The 22,024-nt window shown below is 41.4% G+C and overlaps 2 protein-coding genes across 7 annotated transcripts in view; both read left to right on the top strand.

Moving 5' to 3' along the window:
- sano (CABIT domain-containing protein serrano) overlaps positions 1 to 22,024 on the top strand; it is a 224,240-nt gene that overhangs the window by 6,300 nt on the left and 195,916 nt on the right. For 3 of the 6 annotated variants that reach the window (XM_076536251.1, XM_076536250.1, XM_076536248.1), the window contains exon 1: positions 11,256 to 11,672. The exons of the other annotated variants lie outside the window; for them this stretch is intronic. The gene's annotated coding sequence lies outside the window, so the exon portion shown is untranslated. Of the gene's footprint in view, positions 1 to 11,255; positions 11,673 to 22,024 lie in introns of those variants that run through there. 6 annotated transcript variants of the gene reach the window in all.
- The window catches only part of RpS11 (ribosomal protein S11), a 352,472-nt gene continuing 332,124 nt past the window's right edge, over positions 1,677 to 22,024 (top strand). Inside the window, exon 1 of the mRNA XM_076536282.1 lies at positions 1,677 to 1,681. The gene's annotated coding sequence lies outside the window, so the exon portion shown is untranslated. The remainder of the gene's footprint in view (positions 1,682 to 22,024) is intronic.

The following is a 22,024-nucleotide window of genomic DNA, read 5'->3' as shown; positions in this document are numbered from 1 at the left end:
TCCTAACACCTAATTCCCCAAATCCACAAACTCTCAAACCACTAATTATCCAGACACCTTTTCACCCAGCCATACAAATCGCCCAAACTGTTGAACGTACCACAAAATAAAAATTCAATAACTCTGCCTTCGAGCGAAACGTATGCAAATCCTCGACGAGAAAATAATTTGCAAGAACATTTTGGACGTTCATTGTACGAAGACGAAGGTGTTTCTGAAGTGACAGACAGTCGATTTTTGTATCTTCCTTGTACGTACTTCCTGGACAGTTGAATGCTTGATCCTTCAGAAAGACGATACTAATTTATTAGCATAAAAACGGGACGTTCTGAGTTTTCTAGTAGATCGAAATCAATTTGTAGCGACACGGTGTTGTTGGTCGTTTCGCCGTAAATGACCATCAGATTAGAGGACCAGCACGTGTATAACTTGGCGAACATGGCTCTGCCTTTCTTATGGTCAAAGTTCCTTTTACGAAGGTCGTGTGCAGGTTCGAAAACCTTCGCAAAAAATAAAGCTGGGAAAAAGTTTATTTCTGCAAGAGGTATCTTCTGCAATATTTCATTGAAAAAAAAAAATTGTTGTGCGATCTGATAGTACTTTTTATTAATCTCTTCAAGGATACACGTATGATTTATTCTTCCTCGATTCATCAACGATATTATCTTTCTCGCAAATATAATATTAATACCTTTGGAATTTCTATAATTTCCTCGGAACAAGTAAAATATAACTGCACAATTAAACTTGGATCGTAATTTTATAAAAGACATCTGACGCGGAAAATAAATGTTAAAAAGAGCATCCTCTAATTTATGGTTTCCATGCAAACAACCTGCATCTACATTTAGATAAATAAATAAATATAGTCTTCGCCAAGCGTACGTCGAGAAAAAACTGTGCTCTCAAAGGGTTAATTGGAGCCCACGGAGGTAGTCTCTGCTTGGCGCCAACTATTCCTCCAATCGGCGTCACGTAAACGAACTTAATTAAATAAATCTACCATGGGGAAACGGAATGAACGCTTCGAACTCTACCGACGCGTATTTCATTCGTTTCTAATTTGTACGTGCTAGCTTCGAACTTCCGTCGTATCAGTTTATTTGTACGTTCAGAAACAGATGAGACGATTCAATTACAACTTACCGTAGTCTGTAAATTTGCACGCGTGTAATGGATTAAGTAATAGTAATAGTAATATTAACATTACCGGGGCGAAGTTATAACCAACGTTTTTCGTCGTTTGCAGCGAGCGATTAAAATTTTTCAAATTTCGCGCGCTTCTTCTGCTCGGAGGATAGTTGATGGACGTTTGAAAATTTTAGATGTGTGCTGTTATAGGGAAATCGAGGAGTGTGAGAATATGGGAAAAGGTAATATGAGGAATTTGGAGATTTGAAGGTTTCAGATGTAGAGACTATATGTACATAAAAATTTGATATATGTGAAGTTTGCGAAGTTAGAAATTCAGGAGACTAAAGGTATTGCCTTCCTTAACTCGTATACGAAGCACCTGAGGATGTAGAGATCTGTAGAGGATTCTTCGCACAAAATTTGAACGTCCATAATTTTCGCGCGTAAATATCGAGAAAAGCAAAGAACAGATAATCGTAGCAGCGATTCCCCGGCGAGTGGAACCACGACAGCGAAAGTAGTCACCGGAGCGATCAGGGCAGACCACGTAACGAGACGAGAATAAAACTGAAAGCAACAACAGCAGCAGTGCACGGTTTATATTATATAAATCTCGTGGAAGGTGTTCGAGAGAAGGTTGTATCGGGAGTAGCTTGTATCGATCGGGACTTGAATGGTTTATACAAAGGGAGGTGAAAAAAGAGGAACGTTTGTTATCGTGGACAGGTTTGGTGCTTTCATCTTGTCTGATCGACGCTCGACATCCGAGCGGATCTGCTTCGATAAAAATCCCATCGTTTCTCATTCAATTATCCTCTTCACGCTGCTCGTTGCCCCGTTATTCGTTCGATCGTTTCGCTCGGTTATTCAACGATCGATCTTCTTGCAGTTCGACGGTCTATGTGTCGATTAGGCTTATGCGATGCCACACCGGTTGCCGTGGAAATAAAAAACGCGGGAAAACACTTTATTCGTATTATTTCACACCGATTATCGAGAGTGCTTTTTCTCGCTGATAAAGGTAATTACCATGGGTGGGAACAATTTTTATTTCATCTGCGATGTTATGCGATTAATATGATTTAGTCACTGATCTGTGATTATGATAAATACGGGAGAAATAGAACATTCTGCAAAATCTTTGCGTGGACTTGTTCTAATTGATTAGTCGATGCGTTATACATGTCATACATCGTGCTGTTCGATTAGGTGATATAAAGCGTTGAAATCTTACGAATACAAATACATTTATATGCAAACAAGCAAGGATGCAATAACACTCGGCAACAAAATGCGTGGCGAATAAGAAAGACCCAGCAAATCTAACAAATCATGTCTGAAAGTTTCTCGCGGAAGCGTACGGAATAAACAGCTATGAGTTGTGTATACACCGTCAGGTAATTACTTAAAAACCGCTTTAGCGGGTGTTAATTTCGCCTCCTCGGCGGGCGTAATCTGGCGTGTAAGCGCGTCTAACCTAACGAGCGTGTCTGACTTCTGCCAATGGTATTTCGATAGATTCGCGTAAGTGGCCATACGGGAAAAATCTCCCGTCGGGTCATCGACGTCCCATCGATTCCTCCAAGCTTTAGACACCATATTGTTGCTGTTCCCGGCTCGACTCTGTAATTACTAATTACAGAGACCGACAGAAGTCACGGCTCCGGAAGCAACCGAGTCCCCTCCTCTCATCCTTCTTCTGCCTCTCTTTTACCGCCAACATTTAATATCCTCTGTCCAATAAAGCCGAGTCATTGATTGGCAGCCGATGGAAGCCAGTTACTTGACCGATACCGCGTAAAAATGAAAATCCGCGAATAAAGGACGGGTGATGTGGAAGGTCAAGTAGTTAGTAGACCTCTACTGGGTGTTTCACAACTGGTGTTCCTGAAATGAGGGGTAGCTGATTCTGAATAAGATTTTTCTCTGCAGAAATGGGATTTGAAGCTTCGTTTTTGATTTGGGTGGTGGGGTTTGCGATCTTGAACAACTTTTCCCTTTGCGAAAATGGGATTTGAAGCTTCGTTTTTGAATTATTAAGGAAAAACGCTGACCAATCACAGCGCGAGTACGCATGCGCAGACGCGAGAACGGCAGCTTCGGATAACGAGTAGTATTCTAGCGTGTGGATATCTAACGCGTAGTAATCCAGCGCGTGGATATTCAACGCGTAGTAATCCATCGCGTAGTAACTCAAATTTTAGTTTCGTGAATACGCGTTAGATTACCACGCGCTGGATTACTACGCGTGTTGGATTATTACGCATTGGATTGCTACGCGTAGGATTAATACGCGTTGCATTACTATGCGTAGAATTACCACGCGTTGCATTACTATGCGTTGGATTATAACACGTAGGAGTACCAAGCGTTGCATTACTACGCGTTGGATTACTACGCGTTGGATATCCACGCGCTGGATTACTACGCGTTGAATATCCACGCGCTGGATTACTACGCGTTGGATATCCACGCGCTGGATTACTACGCGTTGGATTACTACGCGTTGAATATCCATGCGCTGGATTACTACGCGTTGGATATCCACGCGCTGGATTACTACGCGTTGGATTACTACGCGTTGAATATCCACGCGTTGGATTACTACGCGTTGAATATCCACACGCTGGATTACTACGCGTTGGATATCCACACGCTGGGTTACAACGCGTTGGATTACTACGCGTTGAATGTCCACGCGCTGGATTACTACGTGTTGGATTACTACGCGTTGGATATCCACCCGCTGGATTACTACGTGTTGAATTATTACGCGTTGGATTACTACGCGTTGCATTCCTATGCGTAGAATTACCACGCGTTGCATTACTATGCGTTGGATTATAACACGTAGGAATACCAAGCGTTGCATTACTACGCGTTGAATATCCACGCGCCGGATTACTACGCGTTAGATATCCACACGCTGGAATACTACGCGTTATTCGAAGCTGCCGTTCTCGCGTCCGCGCATGCGTACTCGCGCTCTGATTGGTCCGTGTTTTTCCTTAATAATTCAAAAACGAAGCTTCACACCGAATTTTAGTAAAGGGAAAAGTTGTTCAGAATCTCGAATCCCACCACATAATTCCAAAAGTTACACTAGTTGTGAGGCACCCTGTATAAGTTTCAGACGAGATCTGACTCGTGAACTTAAGCCGTCATGAAGCTGCGACTGAAAAACTTTCACAGGATATTTACACGACGTATTTCCGTAAATTATCCTATTCTAGGATTCTACGAAAGAAGCTCGAAGTCTATATTTAAAAATTCCTTGTCAATGTACCTGGTAATAATTACGAAAGTATAATTCGCGTTTCGAACCTGAATCATTGGCAGATTAAAATGGCTTTATCAAGGCTCGGTTCATAGCGAAAATACACGATAGGATAGTTATCGGGGTCATTACTTATCTTTCCATACGAGGTCGCTCAGATGCAAACAGTGTAATTCGTTCTAATTAAAAGGTGCAGCGTTACAATTTGTTGAGCGATAATAGAGAGAGAAAATAATGAAGAAAGAAATCGGTGACGTTGCTGTCGGTATTTACGGTATCGGCGCACGGAGGAAGTCCGTTTCGTCTTATCCTCTTTTTCTTTAATTAACTACAGGGACGTTGTTGAAATTACCGTGCGCTCTTGAAACACGGTTAAAACGACTCTGTAATGTTTATATTATACTTCCGGTGAGCGCTGAAGTTTTGCTATCGGCGAAGGAAGGTCGATGTCAGACCTGTTAGATTATATTGTACGTAGCATTCAAATTGCACGAACCAGTCTGTAATAAAACGTACAATGCTGCAAGATAGACTGATCGTTTGAGGATGCAATCTTTGGATCATCGTTGTTGCAATATTCTGTTCTCCGCGTATGGTAATAAGACAGAAAGATGGACGGATAGAATTAATGTATGATACGGGGTTGAGATCGATCTTTTTTCATCGGTTATTACGTTCGTACATGCCTCTGAACAAACAAGCTTTTAGATGTCGTTTTTGGGTAGAAAGTGCTTTCTGTTGGTTCTCATGGCTTACTTCTGGATACCAAGAATCCGAACGATGCAGTACTTGGTTCACTCTTGTTTCATCAAACCATTCTATTCAAACAGAATAGTAAGATAGCAAATTCTAAAACAACAGCTTTTATTCTGATTTCTTCAAAACCACTCCTTCGTCGACTAACTGCACCGACGTCTCTCCAGATACCAAGATGGCCTAAAAAGAATGTTAATAAAGTTTAACTAACCAAGAGTGACAGTTGAACGCACGAGCTCGAGTGTCCTGCTATCCTGAAATCACGATCTCGATCTCCCCCCTAATCGATGTCTCGCGACTGTGCTTCGATGAAAAACTAAAAAAGCGACCGAGGATGCCCGACATAAAACGTAAGGGCCAGATCGACCACAGAGACGTCGAACACAGATGGTTGCAGGCTATCGAGCGAAATTACTCGTTCGATTCGCGGTTTCACGCGCGTGGTCTTCGCAGAAATGATAAATGACGATCTCATCGTTTTGCACGATTGAACGACTCTATCCATAGTCGCTAACGAGCTGTCACGCGTTGAATTCCATGGCTGCGCCGGGTGACATGCAGCGATCTCGCCATCGGATCTCTATCTGATATATATTTATTTATGCCGGTGCAGAAATTAAACGAACCGGTGGCATCCGTCACGCGGAATATAATTCTTACCCCGTTTTTTTCCTCGTCAATTTATTGAACGATGACACGCGCCTCGCGGCGTACGCCTCTAATCCGAGTCGCTGTCAGAAGAGCGTGGCGCTTAGCATTTTATTGTACGTATTTATTGCCACGTTGCGGAGGATGATATAGAAACGATCTCGGATCTACGCGTTGGATTACTACGCGTTGGATTACTACGCGTTGAATATCCACGCGCTGGATTACTACGCGTTGAATACCCACGCGCTGGAATACTACGCGTTGGATATCCACACGCTGGATTACTACGCGTTGGATTACTACGCGTTGAATATCCACGCGTTGGATTACTACGCGTTGAATATCCACACGCTGGATTACTACGCGTTGGATATCCACACGCTGGGTTACAACGCGTTGGATTACTACGCGTTGAATGTCCACACGCTGGATTACTACGCGTTGGATATCCACACGCTGGGTTACAACGCGTTGGATTACTACGCGTTGAATGTCCACGCGCTGGATTACTACGCGTTGGATATCCACACGCTGGATTATTATGCGTTGGATATCCACACGATGGATTACTACGTGTTGGATTATTACGCGTTGGATTACTACGCGTTGAATATCCACGCGCTGGATTACTACGCGTTGAATACCCACGCGCTGGATTACTACGCGTTGGATATCCACACGCTGGATTACTACGTGTTGGATTATTACGCGTTGGATTACTACGCGTAGGGCTCCTCCGCGTTGGATTACTACGCGTTGAATATCCACGCGCTGGATTACTACGCGTAGGGCTCCTCCGCGTTGGATTACTACGCGTTGAATATCCACGCGCTGGATTACTACGCGTTGGATATCCACACGCTAGATTACTACGTGTTGGATTATTACGCGTTGGATTACTACGCGTAGGGCTCCTCCGCGTTGGATTACTACGCGTTGAATATCCACGCGCTGGATATCCACACGCTGAATTACTACACGTTGGATTACTACGCGTTGAATATCCACGCGCTGGATATCCACACGCTGGATTACTACACGTTGGATTACTACGCGTTGGATATCCACGCGCTGAGGCGATATCTTCTGTTTATTATTTTCCTTCGATGTAGGAAATTATTTTTCAAATTATTAACCGGGCGGCCATGACATTAGAGGTACATGCCAAGTATTTTCTACGCAAAAATAATTTGTTTGTTGCTGAACTTTGCAACAAACTTTGCTGACTATTGGTGTAAAGGCTGGAACGGGATACAAGTTGATTTGAATTAAGTCTTTTAGATACCTAGGTGTACCTTCCCTTAGAAGGTTCTCTAAACTCTGTAGGGTATTTCTCAATGTAATGATGGGAATCCAGATTAAAATTCCTTAGCAATGGAGTCAATGAAGTCTTCCCTTGATTGGACCAGGTCAATACTCTACGGTGGTGGCGTAGTCGAGGGTGGATGTGTAGTTTGCATAGTATACCCGTTCGGGTGAGGTGGCATATCTGCATCCCATTTCGATGGGTCAGATTAACTCTATACCTTCCCTTAGAGGACATTTATCCGCTGGTAGGGAATTTTAATTACTTCGTTGCGGAGGACGTTATTAATTCACGAGACCTTAACGACCTTAAAGGCAGACCAATTCGCGTTAATGCGTTCGGAAAAGATAGTTCGCGTAATGGTAACGAGGTGTCCGTGAATTTGCATGAACCAGGAATTCGCGTACAAGATTGCTTAACGTCGCTGGTTGCAATTAGGAGCATAAGACCATCGGGATCCAACAGCTGCGTATTTAATTCCAACGGGATAATTTAACGACTGTTATCCCACGAACGTCATTGGTCAAATTAACCGACTCCCCGGAATCGCAGACTACTCGTCATTTACATGATAAGAAGAATCAATGAGGAAAAGGCGGATATGCGGGTTGTTGCTTCTGGTTTTTACTCGCGAACCGTGAGAATGCATCGAAGAATTCGCGAAACAAGAAACAAACGACATCGTTGCATAATTGGCCGAGTAGAATTTATTTGGCCGCAGGCACTGAACGTGTTTATTTAAGTGCTGTATTATATCTTGTAAGTGATGCGCCGGATGATCCATTAAGCAGTTAAGACACCATAAAGCTACTACATAAATTTCTTTTCCTTCGAGTGTTTTCATACGTACGTACGTGCTCCAAGTCCGGAAGCGTTTATGGAACCCGTATGAATTCTTAGAATGATATGTGGGACTTACGTGGGACGATATCGTCTTTCTTCTTCTGTATCTTATCTACCATGCATGGAATATGGAAAACTGTCAGCTACTTATGGGTGAGGGTGTTACTTAATGCCGCGTTACTATTTCACTCTTTCTATTTCTTTACGCCATTGTACGTTTCAATAGTTCATTATTCCTGCACTACTACTTTCCTCTTAACTAGTAGTTCCAATTTTACCTGAAATTATAACCTGCTACAGTTATGTGTTTACCCATACATTGTTGAACTATCAGGAAATAGGGTTAAATTTCAGGTACCGATCAAATGCAACCTTTTAGCCAAGCTCTAATTTCACGATCGGACTGGAAGAAAATGTTAGTGGTCGATAGGTATTGTTTTTGCCGAAAGGTCGCCGTTGCAGAAGAGATCGGTGCACCAAACGGGTAATATACCGTTCGGCGTGTTTACACGCAGGCACGAAAATTGTGGGGAAAATGACGGTGGTAGGCGGGCCTGGCCGGTCGAGGCCAGGTCGTGTCACGGAGGAGCCAGCATCCACGCCCCCCTAACGATCGAAATTCATTTCCATAATTATCTCACGAGCACTGCCTCTATATATGTGCCATCGAATGCGAACACATTTGACGTTGACTGTACTTAAGAAAAACGATCACAGGTTCGGGGACCGTATTCGTGTGAACCGCGGACGGAAGTTCGAGGTTAAATTCCGTGTTTCTGCGGGTTCGTTATCGTGCTCGTTATTAAGTACACTGGTATTTCTTAATGGATTCGTTCTTACGTAATTACCTGGCTCACGATACTATGACTTTGATGATTGTTCTATTCCCTTCGGTAACACGGAACTCCTTTCTTCTTCCACTTCTGTTCTCTTTAACCCCGCGTTTTCAATTTTATACCTTGAATTTATTAGCATAACGGATTCGGTAACCAAGAGGAAAGTAAATTACGGAACAGGGATACTCGTTAGCGATTTTTTCATTTATCTGTGTATATAATTATACAAGAAATAGATTCTTTGGCTGATTCATCCCTTGTACAATTTATTTGGTGCGTCAGTTCAAACTAACTATTCATAACTATAATATTTAAACAAAAATTGTTGCGAATATTTTTGACCTAAATTTTAAGTTGAGTATTAACAATTTTAATAAGATTTGTTAAATTCGAGCTGTGAGTGCGTCACGACAAGGAGTTAAAGCAACGAAATGTGGACATTTTGTTAAAAATAAAAAAATTTCTGCATCATACTTAGCTATTTCAAACCACAAACATTGTCAAACCCGTTTACATGAAACGTGTTATATCTTCGTAATTTTTTCATCTCAGTTTCTCGTTTTAATTATAGAAGTCCCCGAAGTCATTCCCGTTGGAAATGCAGGATTTAAACAAAACACCTATGCGTTTCCCGAATGTGTGATGTCTCACGTGTATTTGCATATCCAGCCCTCATGATTGCAACTGTACAGTTTACCGTGTCGCATTGGACTCTTCTATTTTTTCCCCTCTTCTTTTACTTTCACAGCAACGAGAGAGATCGGTACGAGTTCGTATCATCGGGTCGTTTTTTCATAACGGGTTGGTAACACGGCCTTAAATCCTCACTTCTTCGATTCTCGGCGCGCATTAAATTCAGCGAGGACGCGAGATTACTTATAATTAAACCTCCTGGGCAACGCGCCACTCTGTCTCTCGTCTCTGCTGTTCGCGTGCGTGTCTAAAGCTCGAAGCCGATTTTTGTCAGCTCTCCATCGGATTGCTTGCTGGCAGTATGTTACCAGTGTACAGCAGCTTGCGTACAAATTAACATCGAGAAGGGTATCGCGAAACATTTCCCTCATTACGGGAAGGATGTAACGATATAACCTGTGGCGATATAACGCGTTGCCATATAGAACGTGGCAACATGTTCTCCCTGTGAGAGAACGAGTCTCTGTGATACGTATACGATGACTGTTATATTATATTTTTATATTAAATTCATATGTCTTATGAAGAACACCGTATGCGCATGCGTCAACGACATTGCTGTAACTGCAACATCGTTTGCGCATGCGCATATATTTTCGTTATGTTTTACATATATCGTTGACAGTTTGATCAACAACTCAATTAACGTCAAACACGTCGTGTAACTTCGTGTAATTCTGTAATAGGCGTAATGTGAGCGAGAGTTCATTATTATCAAATACATAAATTCGAGTTACGAAGGATCGATGCAAATGCAGATTCACACCAGCAGTAAATTGTTTCGTTAACATGGGTAAACGTCGTCGTTCACTATGGACCGTAGGATTTATCTGCCGAACATTGAGCCGCTTTTTGAATAAAAAAAATATTGTACAGGATGTAAACACTGCGACAGGCATTGAACGCGATTTTACCAGCACATTGATAAGGACAAGTTACACTCCACTTTATCTCCCTTAAAGAGGCTATCTCATTCGAAAACATGATCCGAGGTACGATGATTTAGAAAGGTTTGAAAACGTGCGCCAAATCCTCGTTGAAATTAGACAAGATGAAAATGCAAGAGATATAACCACGATCGCGATTATCGCTCGCTACTCTCGCGATTTTATTAGCGAACGCACGCGCAAAACGCGAAACCAGTTTCTCCCTGTAGGAAAGCTCGATACCGACACGCGGCAATATTTCTACAAGGTAATACGCTTAACGCGACTCGAAGCGAAGCATAAAAAACATAGTAATGCAATAATGCCGCAATTAACGCTATTTTTCGTACGTATGGTAGCTTGTAAGGACCTCTCTTTCTTTAACCTCCATCGACTCTTTTCTTTCGACCCATCGAATTGGTCGCCGTTGAACTCGATTCGCGCCAAAAAATTTCACCGTTATCGGTCCTCCCTTCGAGGAGGCCACGAATTCCGGTGTGCGCGTCAATCGAATCGCGCGACGGAAACGAGCCGTCGAACGATATCGGACGCGCGAACGCGGCCATAATGCACGCTCACGTAAGGTACAGCCGAGTTCTTCATTATCGTCAGGGGCCTAAATTGCGTGGGCGTACCTATACCTTCGTACAACGTTACTTACCTTGATGTACTATAGAGCCAGTACCTTCGCACACGCGTGCAAGTGTGCGTATGAACGCGAGCACTGTCGGTACTCGTGCACGTTCGTGTGGCACAGGTTCGCGAGGCGAGCGCTGCCGAAGTTGCGCGAAGGCGGCCGAGCTCCGTGAAGCCGGTTGTCGCGCTCCTCGCCAGATGCGACGTCGAGTCAGTATCGCGTCAGTCCTCCAGTGGAATTGGTCAGTGATCTGTGTCAGAGCAGGGCCAGTCGTCACTCTCCTTTTCTCTCTTTCTCTCTCTCCCCCTCTCTCTCTGCTTCGGTCCGTCTTCAACGTGTTTCGTCCGGCGCACGTCGAGGTATCGGTGGTTTCGCGCGATTGCTCCGTTTTGGCTTGTTCGCGATCGCGTACCGTCTCGTTGCCGCGAACTCACGCCCGGCACCTATCTTAGCATACCTATAGGTTAAGCGTACGTACGTGCACGGTACACATACAGTAATACTACAGTGCTACAGTGGAGTTACCAGTGGGGAAAACAAAAATTAGTTTGCAAGCGGACGTGCCTCACGGCGACCGTCGTCCACCACGTTCTGGATCGTACAACGACAGCAGGTGAGTGGAAAGTTTTCGTAGTAGGGTATCGTTTTAGTAGCGACGTGACTGCCTGGACCTTAAGTCCCGGAGGACGTACCGCACGCCATTTCTTGGAACTTTCGGCGATTAATATAGGTTAATGGAACTACTCCCGTTAAACGAAAAAAAAACGTGTCCCTGTTAGCGTTGATTACATGTACTGGTATCACCGACTGATATTAGCTTTTTTACCCGTTCTATCCGTTAAAACCTGTAACATGTTCTAGAGGTTTTTAATCGCGTCCGTACCCCCTTTTAAATTCTTGCAAATCAACTACCGCGTCGAGTATGCAAGTTCGACTGGTTTCCGGCAGTTTTTACTTAACAACTTGTTTCCAACTGTTTACACATCAGAACGACACGTTCTATTATCTGGAACGGCCAACAGCCGTTTCACGGTAGAAAAACATTTTCAAAGTCATCCCGTCCGGTTGAGTATTGTTTCTTCTTCACCTTTTTCCGATCGAGCTGGACGTTCAGTGACCCGATCACTCGGTCGATCTGCATCCCAAAGGTTAACCGAACCCTTTCTCGGAACAAACTTCCTAAACGTTCTTTTCTTGCTATCGACGAGCACCAAAACGTTCCGTTCGCTTCATTTGTTAGCGTCGCCCCAAAAAAATGGCGGTCGAAGAGGGGGCGATTTCTCTCACAAGGTGATCGTAAATTCGAGACTCGTAGGCCGTCGTTCTTCTCTTCTTCTCTTCTCATCTTTCGTCTTTTTTAGCTTTCCTTTTTTCCTCGATCCCTTACCGTTACTGGTCCGCCCTACCGACGGCCAGCATGTTGATCAGCGTCGAAATTTATCTTTTGGGATCCACCTAAGTCTTCCCGATGCTTTTGTCTTCGATTTTTCAATCTTTCCAAACGTTTTTGCGTTTCAGCGTGTAAAGCTTGTTCATTATAAATTTGCAACAATTTAACTTCACTGAGTACCGGTATTTTTGGAGAGATAGAAATTTAAATACCGCTATTTAAAAATATATATTGTTAATTATTTGCAGCATCAAGTTCTGGTATAAATATTTGTACGATTGTCTGTAGCTGTAAATACACTTGAGTACTCCTCAAATATTTGCAGATCCAAATACCGGTACTTGAAGTACTTGCATTCTTTAATACATATATTCTCGACACTAATAACTCTATCTGTAATATCCACACTTTTATATAATTTTAGTAATTTTAAATTTTATTGATATTTGAGCACATATTTTTATTTTATAATATCTATACTATCATTCAGCTTGTGCTTTTCAGTGCCTCCTACTAATGTATAATCGAATACTATGTTATGAATACACGTACTTCCTTAGATCTACATTTACCGTATCAAATAAGGGATGGCTTCCCGCGCGTAATCTAACGGCTATAATTTCGCTGATACATTAGATTTAAATCTTCCCACCTGTTCCGCTACGATATAATGGGTTATACACAGCATTTTTCGTAGTCTCTTCCGATATTAGAACATCGCAATTACGTGTTACTGTTATTAACTGTTAATACGGGCCCGAACCGGACTGGCTTGCAAATCCGGATTCTTTGATTCCTTGCGGTTCGTTGCTGTTAGTCGATTGCAAGTAAAATAATGCAAGCTTTCCAAAACATTCTTACTCATTTTTAATGATTAATATATTAAACGATTCGGTTTATTTCAATACAACGCTTGACTTGTAAAGTTGTCTGTAAGCTTATTGTAATATTAATAATTAAATATAGAGATGTGTCACTGTTTTTGTAATTATTAAAAGGAAAGTATAATTCTTGTAGACAAAAGGAAAATAGAATACTTGTGAACGCATAAGAGGAGTCGCGAAACATAATATGTATATATATCATCTTGGCATAGTGGACAACGTGACGGACTGCAAATGCAAGGGTCGTAGGTTCGAATCCCCATAGTTCGAATTCCATTTTTTCATGGATATTATATATTATAATTAATAATACTTCTATTGGTCAAAACTTTCTTGAAGCAAAGATTGGATTTGTTGTATATAAATCCCCAAGGATAAAAATATATTTCTCCCTTTTAGGGTTTTTTCTCTAGGCTTGATTTGTATATGCAGTCAAATTGGGATCGTATCGAATTTGAATTGTGAGCTGGATCGCGTCGAATTCGATTCGTAATCGAGTTTGGATCGTGTGTGTCGAATTCGATCACGCTGAGTTCGAATCGCGTCGAATTCGATCCATATGAGTTTGGATGAGAGTATAATTGCGTTATCGGATCTATATGGAGTTTCGGTCGTGTCTAGTTTGTATCCTGTCGGGTCGAATCATGTTCAGATGAATCATGTCGAATTGTATCGTACCAAAATTACATTAATCTTGAACTGGTACTGTGTTTTAAAAATTAGGTCACAAACTTTGAATCCCATCGAGTTATAATCAAACTATTCCTTCCAAAACCCCTCCCTCTTGGTTCCTAAGTCTCTTACCAGTTCCTAAATTCATCCAAAATAATTCTAATCCTTAAACTGTATCCTGAGTTTCATTGTCGGTCCATAGCATTCGATAGAGAGTTATCTTTCCATAGAGAGAGTATACATATATCATTTCAAAAGGAGTCTTAAAGTAACTTATAATGCAGAATAAGAATATGGCAAATGAACGAACGTTCTCGCACCGTTTTCCCTTATTTTTTCTGCTCCCCATTCGTAACGGACAATGGTCCGATGAATACACGAAGGCAACGGGCTCGTGAGTGGCTACCGTCGAGGTTAAAATCGAATGTGTGTCACGTTCACCGCGGCGTCGATTAGTAATCGGAGCGCGAGCGGCAATTACACTTGAAAAAGTCAATGTTACGTTGGAAGGTTTCGTACGGATTGCGCAAGCACGCGTGTTCCGGGTTACATACATAGTTTCGCGGTCCTGTGAACCTCTCGGACGAACGTTGCCCCCTCGAATGAAAGGCGTATTGTATTTGTAATCAGCTCTTTGTTCGGGAAACGAGATACCGTGCGCCGAGCACACGACGTCGAATGCTCCGAATTCCTAAGTTCCACTGTTCCAATTTGTCCCATTTAAAAATTTTTCGATTATCTCCAAATTCAATTTTCAAAGGTTCAAAGTTATAAAATTCAAATTATAAAGTCTCAAGATTGAAAAAGTCTCGGAGTGTTGAAATTTCAAAGTCTTCAAATTTACAAATTTTTTATGAAACTTAAAGATCCCGAAATTCAAAAAATTCCAAAATACAAACATCCTAAAGTTCCGAAGCGCTATAAAAAAAATTTCATATCAATAGAGTACTTTGATTTCTTGATACTGTCCAAGGATCTTCCTGTTTTCCTGCGATTTTTCCAACAACTATAAAGTTATCGTTAACGAGTACTCTTATCGTTATCTATATAAACTTGATTATCTTTTCGCCGATAATCAATGCGCATCTACCGAATCAACACTGTTTACTATCTGATTGCATGCTTTGTAAAAAGTCTGCATCACGCGAACATAATTGCGCACATAAATGCAGCAGTCAGGTGAATTTCTCTGCAAAAATGAATAATATAGAGCAGAGTATTTATGAACGTCTAGAAAGAATCATGCTGGTGCATCGTTCAAAAGGACTAATCAGGACCGACTATGGCCATGTAGGTGCCATACAATCGTCTAGGCATTATGCACGTAATTTATGAAGCTTATTTGCTGTACAATTAGATATCCACGTATTACATGCGGGAGTACAGGCTCATAGTTTGCATAGTAATGGTCCCTTGGGTTCTATCAGCGAACGTACCAGAGAAATCCCTCAGTTTTTTTGTCGACGTAGCTGGCATAATATACGATACATACGGTGTAACGAGGTATGTAATGGGTAATAATACGTAATGATATAATACGTACATTCCGTGCCGTATGTTCGCTAAAACAAACACTCTCCGAAGGGTATTCTGGTCGTAAAAGGGTTCGAGGTCCAAGTGGATTCCTAGGATCCAATCTAAAAAACTTTTCATTCTTCTCAAACTTTCCGTTCACTCGACATGTATTATTTTTCTGAATATACAGATTGTCTCGAAATTTTAAGGTTCAAAAATTAGTCCTCGAAACTGAAGTTGCAAACTTGTAAATTATCAGAGTTTTGAAATGTCGACATAGAGAAAGAGTAATGACGAACTACTGTCGAACGCCGGTGATTCGAATGCACGGATAGAGTCTCGACGGCGTGTTTGAAATGGCTGGCAGGCATCGTTGTTTCCTGCGATTCTTATCGTTTCCTGGCATTCGATCACTGGCTTAAACTTTCGTATCGCGAGGCCCGCGATCGAAATTAATTTACGCAAATGAATAAGGAAGGTTCCGCCGCTAGGCAAGGAAGTCCGTTTTCAGAGCGGTTCTCGATCGTTCTCGTTTATCAATCGACGCGGTTGGTATCGATTTCACGAAGGCGAACAGCTCGACTCCGCGAGTGATATCGATTGCTCCGCGAAACGTAGATATCGATTGACCAGAAAATCGTTCTTGATACTCGAATTGCGCGGTTATATACCTACCTGTTGAATAATCGTTGGATAAGCGAGTCGATTAATTAGTCAAACGCAGTTTAGATAGGAAATCGAACGACGTTTTAATGGTTTCACTTTTCCGAGAGGAGAATCTGGATTGTTTTTTAATTTCTGGCGTTTTATGCAGATTGCAGTTCGAAATATATTTTAATTAGTCGCTGTTGATCGATTCAGTCGAAACAACTTTGCGTAACAAGCCGTATGGTGATATGGGACATAATCACGTTGACTGATATGGGAGGCAATAAAACTCGCATTATATCGCCATTTATTCACGTTGCATCACAATGCACATCTTGCGTTTTATTGTAACGCGTTACTTCACATTATATTGCTATGCGTGGTATTACTTTACATTACATTGCCATGCAGTACATTTTCTCGCGTTATATTGCAATACACTACATCTTGCGTTATATCGCCACGCGCTGAAATTGCAACGCATTGAAATTCCTCGCGTTATATCACCACACGCTGAAATTGCAACGCATTGAATTTCCACGCGTTATATCGCCACACGCTGAAATTGCAACGCATTGAAATTCCTCGCGTTATATCGCCACACGCTGAAATTGCAACGCATTGAATTTCCTCGCGTTATATCGCCACACGCTGAAATTGCAACGCATTGAATTTCCACGCGTTATATCGCCACTCGCTGAAATTGCAACGCATTGAATTTTCACGTGTTATATCACCACACGCTGAAATTGCAACGCATTGAGTTTCCACGCGTTATATCGCCACACGCTGAAATTGCAACGCATTGAATTTCCACGCGTTATATTGCCACACGCTGAAATTGCAACGCATTGAGTTTCCACGCGTTATATCGCCACACGCTGAAATTGCAACGCATTGAATTTCCTCGCGTTATATCACCACACGCTGAAATTGCAACGCATTGAATTGCCACGCGTTATATCGCCACACGTTGAAATTGCAGCGCATTGAATTTTCACGCGTTATATCGCCACACGCTGAAATTGCAACGCATTGAATTTCCACGCGTTATATCACCACTCGCTGAAATTGCAACGCATTGAATTTCCTCGCGTTATATCGCCACACGCTGAAATTGCAACGCATTGAATTTCCTCGCGTTATATCGCCATACGCTGAAATTGCAACGCATTGAATTTCCATGCGTTATATCGCTACGCACTGAATCACCTCGCTTTATATTGCCAGGCGTTCAATTCCCATGCGTTATATCGCCACGCGTTCAATTCCCTTGCGTTATATCACCACGTGTCGAATCACTTCGCGTTATATGGGCACGCATTGAATCTCCTCGCGCTATATTACCACGCGTCGAATCTTCTTGCGTTATATTACCACGCGTCGAATCACCTCGCGTTATATCGCCAAACATTCTATCGCCTCGCATTATATCGCCATGCGTTGAATCACCTTGCGTCATATCACCAAGCACTGCAGCATCTTGCGTTACATAACCATGCATTATATCGCCTCGTATCATATCACCACATATCGATGTAAACGTACTATACAAACATCGATTCTCATTAGTACTTTGCGAACCCAGAAAAATTTCCTTTACTTAAACTTTACTTTTGGCAATATAACGAGAGTCTAATAATCTTGTCTTGCTAACAATATTTTTTGTCATCGTCCATGTGATAATTGTTACGATTTCGAATTTCCGATTAAGATTCGCAATAAGAGGGAGGAAAGCTCGATCGAGAGCGTTAATTTATGTTGCACGTTCGAAATAGTTTGTTAACGTTTTATGAACCGGTTCCCCGCGGCTTTGACTTGCTAATATATCGCCGCTCGTTGCATCACTGCATCAGATTATATCGTGTGCTAAACGCGTTACGCTCGGCGAGATTTTTCGACGGGCCGCCTTAATGCATTCTCGCATCGCGAGAAGCGGCGGGGTCCTGTTCCTTTCCTCTTCTTTCATTTCATTTTATATTTTTTTCTTTACTCGGAGGAAACAGCGAACGCAGAACCGCTTGTAGGAAGCTGAACGCGATAAAGCAACGTTTTATCGAATGCAATTACCGATCGCGCAAAACATTGCCCGTTTGGCCGATCGATTTTGAAATACGAAAGACTTTTCTCGATGGGAAATCACATAGGTATCTCGGATTGGTGCACATAAAATTGCGGATTTCGAAAATGTCAGTCGGATTCAATGACAAGAATATTTCGAAATTGTATTCATTTGAACCTTGTACGAAAATGCGTGTTTAATGCAAATCACTGCGTAATCTATGCACCAGACACACAGTGAGAAATATAATTATTTTCGCGACACTTTAAACCATAAATCGATACAAGTATTATTTTGTAATACTTTAACTCGATCGAATCACGCGAAACTTTTCACGTTTCGACATCGATCATTGTTCGAAATAATTGATGACCAGCCATTTCGTACGAGGAGCATTAACAGAGCATTTACGTAGCGGTTTTTGTAAAATATTGACCAATAAACTGGTATGCTGCAAGCGCTATTTTACCGTACTTGGTTTCGTCGAATCACGTCAGAGTTTCCATGTTTCTACATTTGCTATTTGATAGACATCATAGATAATAGTTGTCGTGTTGGATCGCTGGCTCCGTTTGGTCTAACGAGTCTCATCGAACAAAGTATCACGGTGAACAGAGATGAAAGGGTGCATCCCCCGGTGTAATTCACGAGCCTCTGACCGACCTTCGATCGGCGAAGAAACCGGAAGATCGAGTCGTAGTTCGCTCGGATACTCCTCGAGCGGGATCGTTCTCGGTGACTCTTCATGGCTCTCGTAAACGCTAATTACAATAATTACGATAACCGTGGCGCCTGGAACGCTGGAAATGGACGCCGCTTCTTCGTCCTCTTTGTTAATCATCCTTAATTAATATTCCATCGGTTATCGACGTACAATCCTTTTTAAATATTGTACGTTTGGAAAGAGCAATTTCTTAATTGAATTATCAGAAGGAATTTCGGAATTGAATGATTAGAAGGAATTTCAGAATTGAATGATGAGAAGGAATTTTAGAATTGAATGATGAGAAGGAATTTCAGAATTGAATGATCAGAAGGAATGTCAGAATTGCATGATCAGAAGGAATTTCAGAATTGAATTATCAGAAGGAATTTCAGAATTGAATGATCAGAAGGAATTTCAGAATTGCATGATCAGAAGGAATTTCAGAATTGAATGATGAGAAGGAATTTCAGAATTGAATGATCAGAAGGAATTTCAGAATTGAATGATGAGAAGGAATTTCAGAATTGAATGATTAGAAGGAATGTCAGAATTGCATGATCAGAAGGAATTTCAGAATTGAATGATGAGAAGGAATTTCAGAATTGAATGATTAGAAGGAATGTCAGAATTGCATGATCAGAAGGAATTTCAGAATTGAATTATCAGAAGGAATTTTAGAATTGAATAATCAGAAGGAATTTCAGCATTGAATGATTAGAAGGAATGTCAGAATTGCATGATCAGAAGGAATTTCAGAATTGAATGATCAGAAGGAATTTCAGAATTGAATGATCAGAAGGAATTTCAGAATTGAATGATCAAGAGGAATTTTAGAATTGAATGATGAGAAGGAATTTCAGAATTGAATGATCAGGAGGAATTTTAGAATTGAATGATCAGAAGGAATTTCAGCATTGAATGATTAGAAGGAATGTCAGAATTGCATGATTAGAAGGAATTATCAGAAGGAATTTCAGAATTGAATGATCAGAAGGAATTTCAGAATTGAATGATCGGAAGTTCATTCTAAATTGAATGATCAGAAAGAATTTCAGAATTGCATGTTCAGAAGGAATTTCAGAATTGAATGATCAGAAGGAATTTCAGAATTGCATGATCAGAAGGAATTTCAGAATTGAATGATCAAGAGGAATTTTAGAGTTGCATGATCAGAAGGAATTTCAGAATTGCATGATCAGAAGTTCCTTCTAAATTGAATGATCAGAAGGAATTTCAGAATTGCATGATCAGAAGGAATTTCAGAATTGCATGATCAGAAGTAATTTCAGAATTGCATGATCAAAAGATTCATTCAGAATTGAGCAATTTTGAAGATTTGGCAGAGAATCCTTAGAAATTGGAATAGTGACGAGAACGAGAGTCGAAAGTTTCTAACGAAATCGTACATTAGAGTGCACAGCACCGTTTTACCTGTTTCTGGAAAGCGGATAGAATTGATCACACTCAGGCAGGTCAACTTGAGTCGTTGATGTCTCAGAGCCTCTAACAGAGCGAAATCGGCACGCAATACCGTTTTTTAACCTAGACACAAAAACCGGTAAAGAAGTAAACGCGAACGTGTAACTGGGATATTCCCTCGAAATCATTATACTCGAGTGGGTTATCGAGGGACTGGCACGAGTGATTTCCAACGTTACGCTTTACACCTGAGAAGTGACTATCGACATCGAAACGTACTCTATACCCTGAAGAAAATGTTAACATAGTAAATCGTTAATTTTCAATAAAACGAAATAAGCGAAATGCCAAGGTAATAAGTAGATTTGGTACAGTAGCATGAAATGTAAGAAAGAAGAGAAAAGGGAATTTCTACGCCAGTGTGCGAGGGACGCGAAACACAAAAGCAAAAGGGTATCAAAGACGCGTAAAGACGTGCATGCAATCAAACGAGGGAGGAGAACGAGCGAGCAGCGTGCATTTAAACTGCACGCGGTGTTTCTTGGTAACGAACGAAAGGAAAAATAGTCGGTGGAACAGTTTCTCGGGCATATAACCGACCATAATGGGAAGGCAAGAGTGGTCTTATCCCACAGAGTGGGAGCCCACGTTCGCCGGGCGAACGTAGCTGCCCCGATGTACCCTTGCACCCACCGTGTCTGGGTGACGTTCCGTGTATCTGGGTGAGACTACATGGAAACGGATAATGAGAGAAACAGCCGGATGGAACGTAGGGAAGAAGAAGTCGTGAGCTTTACTGCTCTAGAGCCTGCCTCTAAGCCTGTTGAATCGTTGCAGCGAATGCTTGCTCTCGATGCAATGGCGTCAGGAATATTCTAATTCCTTTCGTTTCTCCTTTTATATTAAACGCGTTCTTTTTATTTATTCCACTTCTACGGTTCATGCGTTCCATGTAGTTCTTGTGCATGCGGTTTATGCAATTTTTATACACTTCAGATTTCCACCTTTGCAAATTTGTTTCGAGAATTTATGTACTTGGAAAATTTCTTTCTTGTCTAGTTAAAGTATCTTAAGCTTCATTTTAAAGTATTTCTAGGTTTTCAAATTTTCTAATTACCGAATTGATGTATATGGTATTTCCAAACTTACAAATACATAAATTCAAAAATCCCTAGATCCCAAATTTCTACGCTACTAATCTCTTAGATTGTAAGTTCTTACGTTCCAAATCCCGAGACTCGAAATTCCACTGGATCAAAAATTCCGTAGATCTAAAATTCTCTAGATTCAAAATTCCCTTAGGCCAAAAATCCCTAGATCCCAAATTCCCCTAGATCAAAAATTGAGGTAGCCTAATTCTCCCCTAGATCCAAAATCCCTACATTCAGAATCTCACTAACCCAAATTCCCCTAGATCCAAAACCTCAATAACCCAAATTCCCCTAGATCCGAAATTTCAATAACCCAAATTCTCCTAGATGCAAAATCTCAATAACCCAAATTCCCCTAGATTCAGAATCGCAATAACCCAAATTCCCCTAGATCCAAAATTTCAATAACCCAAATTCTCCTAGATCCAAAATTTCAATAACCCAAATTCCCCTAGATTCAGAATCGCAATAACACAAGTTCCCCTAGATCCAACATCTCAATAACCCAAATTCCCCTA

The sequence above is a fragment of the Megachile rotundata genome, chromosome 10 (genome assembly GCF_050947335.1).
Source record: "Megachile rotundata isolate GNS110a chromosome 10, iyMegRotu1, whole genome shotgun sequence".
Classification (NCBI taxonomy): Eukaryota; Metazoa; Arthropoda; class Insecta; order Hymenoptera; family Megachilidae; genus Megachile; species Megachile rotundata.
This window is presented reverse-complemented; position numbering and strand designations above follow the sequence as displayed.